This window comes from Homarus americanus, unplaced genomic scaffold, assembly GCF_018991925.1.
Source record: "Homarus americanus isolate GMGI-L3 unplaced genomic scaffold, GMGI_Hamer_2.0 scaffold46226, whole genome shotgun sequence".
NCBI classification, from domain to species: domain Eukaryota; kingdom Metazoa; phylum Arthropoda; class Malacostraca; order Decapoda; family Nephropidae; genus Homarus; species Homarus americanus.
Window position 1 is genome coordinate 475599 of NW_024717453.1, and position 9118 is coordinate 484716.

The following is a 9118-nucleotide window of genomic DNA, read 5'->3' on the forward strand; positions in this document are numbered from 1 at the left end:
AGAAGGGTAACAAGACACGACAGGACCTCACAGACATTCAAGATCCCGAAAAGGATAGAAAACGTTAACCCAAATAACTTCTTCAATATATCAAGCGTTACAAACCTGAGGTTATAGACCTGTCTCGCCAAGTAATAGAGGTTAGTAAACCTATGTAGCAGTCAATTAAATGAATCATAGAAGGTAAGAAAGGATAGTGGACTTCAATATATCGTTCGACAAGAATAGCAAGAACAGGGATCCCTACATCGCTACCGGTCTCCTTCCCCCTAGCCATGACAAATAATCACTGCATAAAACACTGTATATCAAGATTAAAAACATATAAATCCATAAATATATCCTTAACAAAAGAAGATTCTTTATTCATGATCAGCAATCAGTGACACGTGCTGTGGCGTACTGCGGGAGTGCTGAGTTGGCGGGAATTACAAGTCTGACGGTCCTCAATATGCAATACCAGATTATAAGCAATAAAACCTCTCAGTGTTATGCCTACAGTTTATCACAGCATAATGTAAAGTTTATAATTATTGAAGAACTGAAATTAGATTTTTATAAGTAAGGTTTTCACAATTTCTTTTATGATTTGTAAATCGGTGAGATATTGATAAATAATGTTGTTTGCTGTCGTGGCATTAACTATAAATACTTTTTTACGGGATTAGCCCACCTGGCACAGGTCACTGACCCAATATAAGGGCCTAGGGGCGAAATGTAATAATAATAATAATAATAATTAATAATAATAATAATAATAATAATAATAATAATAATAATAATAATAATAATAATAATAATAATAATAATAATAATAATAATAATAATAATAATAATAATAAAGAACCATAAATAAATGCAAAAATGAAGAAAATCAAAAGTGAGAAACACATATGTATACAGGGGGTTGTCAATAGTGAGAGAAACAATTGAGACCCTGCAACTGTGTGTAAATGAGGCAGAAGTCAGATAAGCAACCTGGGACTTGGTCACAATTTTCGTGATGCCATATGGCAGCAGGGTGCCTATTAAGTCAATTAAACTTTGGCTGTGTAAAAGGAAGACAAGGAACATAACATTACCAGTAGTACCAGAGGTGTCGAGCGAGAGCCATTTGCAGTGGTAAATGGTGTAGTGGCGGGCGCTGGTGGCGTAAGTAAGAAGTGCCAGAAGGCTAGGTGAAGAAAATTCGCTGGACCGTGTTGCTGTACAGCCACTCTCCCGCACTCGCCACGAACTCGCTCGTCACACAAACTCCGGTCTCAATTCTTCCTTACTGTATTGAGAACAGCTGATTACCCGTATTATATGTGTGATAGAAAAGTGTTGTGCCCACAGACGGTGTGGTGAGTGATCACAAAATAAGCCACATAGCAAGTGTCGTTAACCTGAGACATCAACTGATAGGTAGGTACTGCTCACACCGACAGAGGGATGATTTATAAATTTAAGATTATTGACGTTTAGTGTGGTGGTTCTCAACCTTGTTTGCCCCATGCACCCCTTTCACCACATGTCAGAATGTCATTCCCCCCTCCTTTCCAAGATTGTCTGCCTCAAAAAGTGCATTCCAAATAATATGCATATAATACTGAAAATCCTTTATTTTTTCCATATTAGTACATATACATTTACAATTTTACATGGATTATTTTTATAGTGGAGTTTTACAAATTAAATGCCAATTGAAAATGTTGATGGATTTATAAAACTTGAATAAAAGTAAAATAGTTTTTTTTTATTTATAATGAATTACTTAACAGACCAAACTGAAGCATAATGCAATAAACAAAAAGTTCAATAGAATACCAGGATATTGTAAATTTGTAATTAATTTTATTCAGATGAAGATTACAGTCAATGAGAAACCTGTGATTGTTTTTCTTCGCCAATTCTGGGATACGCGGAGGAGTGCTTGAAAGGGCACAACGCAGGTCATTTTCTACCTCTAATCTACTACGTTGCTTCGTTTTAATTTGCAACAGAGTTGAAAAGCCTAACTCACAAAGATATGTCGACACAAACGGAAGCAATGCACGGATAGCTCTTTCTGCCACTTTTGGGTAGGAATCGCACATCAAGGGCCAAAATTCTGTGATTGATTTCTCATCGAACATATCTCTTGCTCCCGAATCAGTTTCCTCCCCCCCCTGAAAACCTGAATTCCCCCTGGGGAATTCCCCCCTGGTTGAGAACCCCTGGTTTAGTGCATTGCCTGGCGCAGAGTACAAGCCTAAATTCCTTAGTTTTTGAAGCGCAATAATACACTATAGCATCAGACTAAACATACATTCTTAGTGTTGTTATTTTAAACCAAAACTTATTGCCATAAGAACACAACTAAAATTAATATCCAAGACACTAGAAATATTAGGTAACAACAGCTGAGATGCATATCAAACTTCCAACAACATCGTGCATTGTTTATATATAATTTTCCTTGCATATCGCTACACACTGGTGAAAATTTACGATTTCATAGTTTTGGTAATGTGGAGGGAACACGAGTGCAAAGAGAAAAGACATTTACTTTGATCAGTCGTAACTAGGGCTGAAGTGGAGCGAGGCTGACCCGCGTCTGAATCAGAACACCAATTACCAGTTACAGTGAGCTTGTGACTGAATTAGATTACTTTTCACAGCTAGGCTGGGCACGGCTAAGAGAAGAAAAGGGGGCCTTTTGAAAATACACTTTATTGTCCAGATAATGGTCGCTAGTCAGGACCTGTAGTAGGCTCAGTACAACGGTATTATCGTGGTAAGATATAGATAAACACATATTGTGTGCATGTGTGTGTTACATTAAAATAATCGTTGTATGTATATACCAGTTAAAATGTATATCAACCTTATAATAATAATAAACATACTGGTAACTACAAAACATATCAAACAAAAGCGAGTCTCGATGAGTTAGTCGTACATACACACTGTCAAATTACAAAGTACAACAACAATGGTAGAGGTCCAACACCACCCAAGCTGATGTTGACAAACTTTGATAAATCACCAGAATAAATAGTGAGGTAAAAATGAGCCTTCGAAGGAGGTGACTGACCATTTGTTAAAGAGGCGTCAGGTCATTTTGGTTGTTCTGTCAATTTTGTTATTTATACGAGAATCCAATTATGTCAGGAGTATAATAAATTCAACATTACAACTATTTCTAGTAATGATTCACTTGTATCGTGAGTATATATTAATTCACTTAATAACTTAAATTTCATCTGTAGTTAAGAATAAAACGCTAACACCTTACACATGAGATGCTTAATAAATTGCAGGGTAAATTAATGCTCACGGAATTGTTTAAAGTTAACCTCGTAATGATAGAAATATGAATTAATTTACTGTTATTATTAGTTATTGATCACAGTAGATATGTCTTGGCAACGAAAGTGAGAGTATGAAATGACCTGACGTATTTATTTTATGGTCGCCACTTCATTAGAGGGTAGACCTTTAACCTATACTAGAACCTAACTAGTATTATTGTATTTTTACATGTTTGTGTGTTAAAATTAGCTAATGTGGTTTATATATATACAACACATACTCTTCCCATTGTTAGACTTTTTCGTAACCGTTGGCAATGTAAATATTCCATGCGTAAAAACGGTTTTCCTAATTTTGAAAGTTGTCGAAATTTAAATAGGTGTTATAAAAGAACTAGACTATTATTGAATTTTACTAGCATATCAAACTACTATGGGCGATTTGGGCGTTCATTCCGATCTAACTCTCAGCCATGCATTGACGTCATCCTCTCCAACACCCTCGGTCCTTAGAATAATTTGCACGCATTGATTTACCCCTTCGGTTAATTCTACATCATCAAGATAGATCAACATATTAATCCTATGAATAACAATTTATGTATTGGTTCAACAACTGAGTACGTGATGAAACTGAATGGGAACGCCTCAATCAAGTGTACAAGCGACGGGTTAGTTAATAATGTCACAGCCTTAAGCTATCAGCAACAAACAACAATCGTCAGAGCTTAACGTCTTTGCTGTAAGACTTAGGGACTTATGGGTATATTAAATGAGGATATGTTGTGACAGCATCAAACGTGTTCTTTTTTTTTTTACGTCCAGGTTTGACCAATACCGGTACATGTTTAGGTACAGTGGAGAGTTCGCATGCACGCTCAGTACCCGTCAACCTTGTGCAACCCAGAACTAACCGACCGACCGACTAGGGAGCACTAAAATATTACAAAGAGGGATGCATAAATAAGTAAGAAAGAAAGTAGGCCAGATTCAATTTCTTCATTGACCTTCATCAATCAAAGACTAACACATTGATCGTATACGGATAATTTGATTCTTGATTCCTCTCATAGTCCAATAATCAAACGTTAATTTTCTATAACTATCATCAACTAATAGTAACCCAGCGAGGATAATAATAAAAAATAAATAAAAACTACGCTTTCAGTAATTTTAAGGACGCCATAGATTCATTTTCTTGTTCAACTGGATTCATTTTCTACAAGCTGACCTACGACCACCTGCTAACTAGATGAAATATTAATGGAATCTATACATTAGTTTCACAGAGCCACTTGCTTGTCATGTCCAGGAAGTATTGGCCGGTTGCAATGTATGTGTGTGGGGGTCGTGGGGGTGTATGGGAGGAGGAGGGAGACGGAGTGGAGGAGGAGGAGGGAGACGGAGGGAGAGAGAGGGAGACGGAGTGGGAGGAGGAAGAGGGAGACGGAGTGGAGGAGGAGGAGGAGGGAGACGGAGTGGAGGAGGAGGAGGGAGGTAATTTCAGGGAACAGTAAATGTAGAGCGTTGAGAAATGGAGAGGGGAGGAGGCGAGGGTTGGGGTGGGAGAAGAGGAAGGAGTGAAGGGAAGTGAGATATATAGGAAGAAGGGGTAAGGATGCTAATTTGCCCATTGTGCTTAAAGTACCATGGAAAGGATGGGGAGGGAGTGGGGGTGAGGAGAAAGGAAAGAGGGTATGAACAATGAAGGAGAGGTAAAATGCAGAGGGAGAGAAAATACAGGTAGAAGAGATGGAAAGGAGATGACGGAAAGGGAAAGACGAAGTAGAGGAGAGAAATGTAGTGAGGGGATAGAAGGGGAACAGAAAAACAGAGGTAGAGTATTTTTATTTTCAAAATCTTAAGAATGACTTGGGAGGAGGATATTGAAACTATTTTATGCCTGTGACTAACCTAACAAAGAAAATTGGAAAACATGGGTAAAATGGCACAAAAGAATAAAAATATTGTTAATTTCTTCAGATACGAATGCATGAATAGGCTACATTAAATTAAGTTAGGTTTTTTTATGTCTGTTATTTAAAATTTATCAATACAGATTTTTTATCCAAGACGCCTTGCTGTGTGTGTGAATACCTACGTTTATAAATTTCAGACAAACTTTATAAATCATATACTTGGACAACAAACGTCACCAATAAGTAAAATAAGAAATTGGTTGAGATTAGGTTAGGTAACAGGTTTAGTTCTGTCTATTTGATACAACGACTAAAATGCTTTATCCTAGATATATGTAACTAATGGCAAACCAAATATTCCCTAAAATGTATGAGTTATGCAGATGACGAGATGAATGTAAAGCAACATACTTACCTTCAATGGAGCAAACTGGTTAGGAAATTCCATTTGTTTATTGTAAATTTCATGTCAAGACTGTCTAAATTTATCGTATTAACCGTAATGGTGGTACTAGCCTGTTATTGGACAAAAAAAAATCAGAGCCAGGAGTTTAGTTGGACTTGGTAACACTAAACCTCACAGTGTGTAATGAACATTGAGGACAGCTGACAGAAAACAGAAGAAAAAGACAGAGTAGGACTGACAAATAAGACAGATATAAAAGAACAATGTGGCGAGACCTCTACGTACTCAATAAACAACCATTATACAGTACATTAAGGCAGGTAAATAGTAATATATATTGATGTTGGAAAGTATACATAGCCTTTATTAATACAGGAGCAAAGTGGGGGTACTGTGAGGTATGTTAAGGAGAGAGATTGAGGAGGAGGTAAAGGAGGGGTAGGGGTTAAGATGGGGTAAGGGAGGTTGAGGAGGTAGGAGGTTGAGGAGGGTAGGGGAGGTTGAGGAAAGGTAGGATGTTAGGGAGAGGGTAGGGTGTTGAGGAGGGGGTAGGGGGTTAAGGAGAGGTAGGGTGTTAAGGAGGAGTTAGGGAGGTTGAGGAGGGAAAGGGGGGAGGTTGAGGAGGGTAGTAGGTGGAGTGAGGGGTTGAGGGATAGGAAAGTGGTATTGCTGGTTGGGTGTAAAGACTCATTTGACGGGATTTTCATAAAGGTTTGCCTCAGTTAATTACCAAGATACAGTAAACAATGCTTGATAACGGTGGTAGTCAAAACACCCACAACAACAACAAATAGAGAGGAAAAGAACAGAAGGAGAGGAGAGTAAATAAGGAAGGGGGGAGGAAGGAAAAGGGTGTGAGAAAGAGGAGAAGGGCGGAACGGGAGAGGCTTGGCAAATGGAAGGGAAGAGAAAGGAGTAGGACTGATGGAAGAGGAGGAAGGGAAAGAAAAATAGAAGGCTGGGATGGGTAGTAGGGAAAGGAGGAGGAATAGATAATAAGTAGGTGGGGGGGTGTAGTGGAGAGGAGAGAAAGGAGAGAACGAAAGAACGAGAAAGAAGTAACAAAAGGAAAGGGAAGAGGAAGAGGGTAAGAAATGGTGGGTAGAGAGGAAAAGGAAAGATAAAAGAAATGGAGAAATAAAAATTCAGATAACACGGGAATATTAGTTTTATCTTTACAATCAATAGTTTAGACAATCCTGTAGGACTTTTTCTATGTCGTTTCCCTTGCAAACGACCGAAAAATTACCTAACCTAACCTAACCTAACCTCCACCACCCTGGTCTCCCCGGCATATATATTAGTCATTTGCGAGGGAAACGTCATAGAAGAAAAGTGTCATAAGATTGTCTAAACTATTGATTGTAAAGATAAAAGTCCTAATATTCCAGTGTTATCTGAAAATATATAAATAAATAGATACTCACAAAAACATTGACACATAAAAACCTAATAGACCCAAAAATATTTCACTATTAAGAGAGGAAAAACACTGAAACCCGACAATTTACATGAAAACTCACAAAACAACTTCAGTAAACCAGTAACATGTTAACATTACTTCTCCAACAAACACGAAAAAAAACATAAACCATCAGAATTATCGACAGACATACACACTGATTGTTATTAACCCACACCTGATAATGTTAGGGTCAAGTGGGAGAATGTTAAGTAAAGTAAATAAGAACATAAAAATCCATTACATGTAAGAATATTGGAAAAATTCTCAACTACTTATGTGTGTTGCACGAAACTTAAGAGAAATTCCACCAGGAAGTATAATCGATGAGAAAAGCCTTACGTGTGGTGTGTGTGTGTGTGTGTGTGTGTGTGTGTATATATATATGTGTGTGTGTGTGTGTGTGTGTGTGTGTGTGTGTGTGTGTGTGTGTGTGTGTGTGTGTGTGTGTGTGTGTGTGTGTGTGTGTGTGTATGTGTGTGTGTGTGTGTGTGTGTGTGTGTGTGTGTGTGTGTGTGTGTGTGTGTGTGTGTGTGTGTGTGTGTGTGTGTGTGTGTGTGTGTGTGTGTGGAAGGCACTATCATTCCATGATCAACCGACACACCAATGTGGATGTCCTTGACTACCCAGCAGGTCCCTCAGCAGCCACAGCTGACCCACCTCAGCTATCCTCCATCCCTGGATGAAAATCTACTGCCATAAAACAGATGAAAAATAACAAAGCCTGAGGGCCTGATGGAATCCCAGCCGAGATGTATAAAGCAGGAGGACCTCTGCTTACCAGCCGTCCCACTCACCCAAATCCTCCTAAACAGACTTCTTCCTGAGGCGGAAAACTTCCTCCCAGAATCTCAGTGAGGCTTTAGATCAATCACGTGGCACCACTGACATGATCTTTGCTGCCCGCCAGATACAGGAAGAGTGCAGAGAACAGCGTCGTGACCTGTACATGACCTTCATCGACCTTACCAAGGCCTTCGACTCGGTCAACAGGGAAGCTCTCTGGCGGACCCTCAGCCGTTTTGGCTGCCCACCAAAATTCATCGCCATTATGAGGCAACTTCACGATAGCTTGACCCGCAGTGTCCTGCACAGTGGCACCCAGTCTGAGTTCTTCCCCATCCAAACGGGGGTTAAACAAGGGTGTGTACTGGCACTAATTCTCTTTTCCATTTTCTTGGCGGCCTTCCTTACTCGTGCCAGTGCCAATTTAGCCGGTGGGGTGGACATCGAGTACTAGTTGAAGGGTCTTTTCAACATAAGACGACTCCAGGCAGGAACAAAGGTGTTGGCAGATGCGTATGTACACTTGGCCTTAAGGTGAATGTACGTATGACTCAGATTCTCTTCTAGCCTGCCCAAGGGTCAAACACACCTCCACCATCCATCCAGATTAACGGTACAACCCTCTCTAATGTTAACCACTTTCAGTGTGTGTGTTCCTGAGGAAGGTGTTAGTCTTTAAGAAGGGTGTGTGTTCGGGGGAGGTTTGTGTATATGCTTGCTATCTATGGGGGAAAGTTTGTACACGGGTGAATTAGTAGTTATGTTTGTATATCTGTTAAGTTGCTTGAGTGTATGTCTGAGTGAGTTAATTAGTACATGTGTCATTGTTTTATGTATTAGGCCATAATATATTTCTCTTTAAAGTCTATGCTAGCCCCACAGCAGTGTCCCCGGTCGATAACGTGGTAAGGCGGGCTAAGTACAGTATAATGCTCGGAAATCTGTGGGAAGGTTTCTAAAGTGATTAAATCGTTCTTTACACAAGTCCCAGTTCTAAGAAGTAAATGGAATGAGTGATAGCCACGCGAGGTTAACAGTAATGTTATATTTAGTCATTTTTCACGAGAGGGGAGTAAAAATGGTTACTATATATACCATGACACTCAAACTGATGTAAAAACGCATTGTATGTAAAATCAAGTATTATTTTCAGATACTTTTATAGGTTTGATATAATTTACCTGGATTTATTACAGGATGAGAGTGACATGATGTGTTTATGGGGCTCCGTGTAGTGTAATTTCACAAAGTAGCTAAGTTTTACATCGCT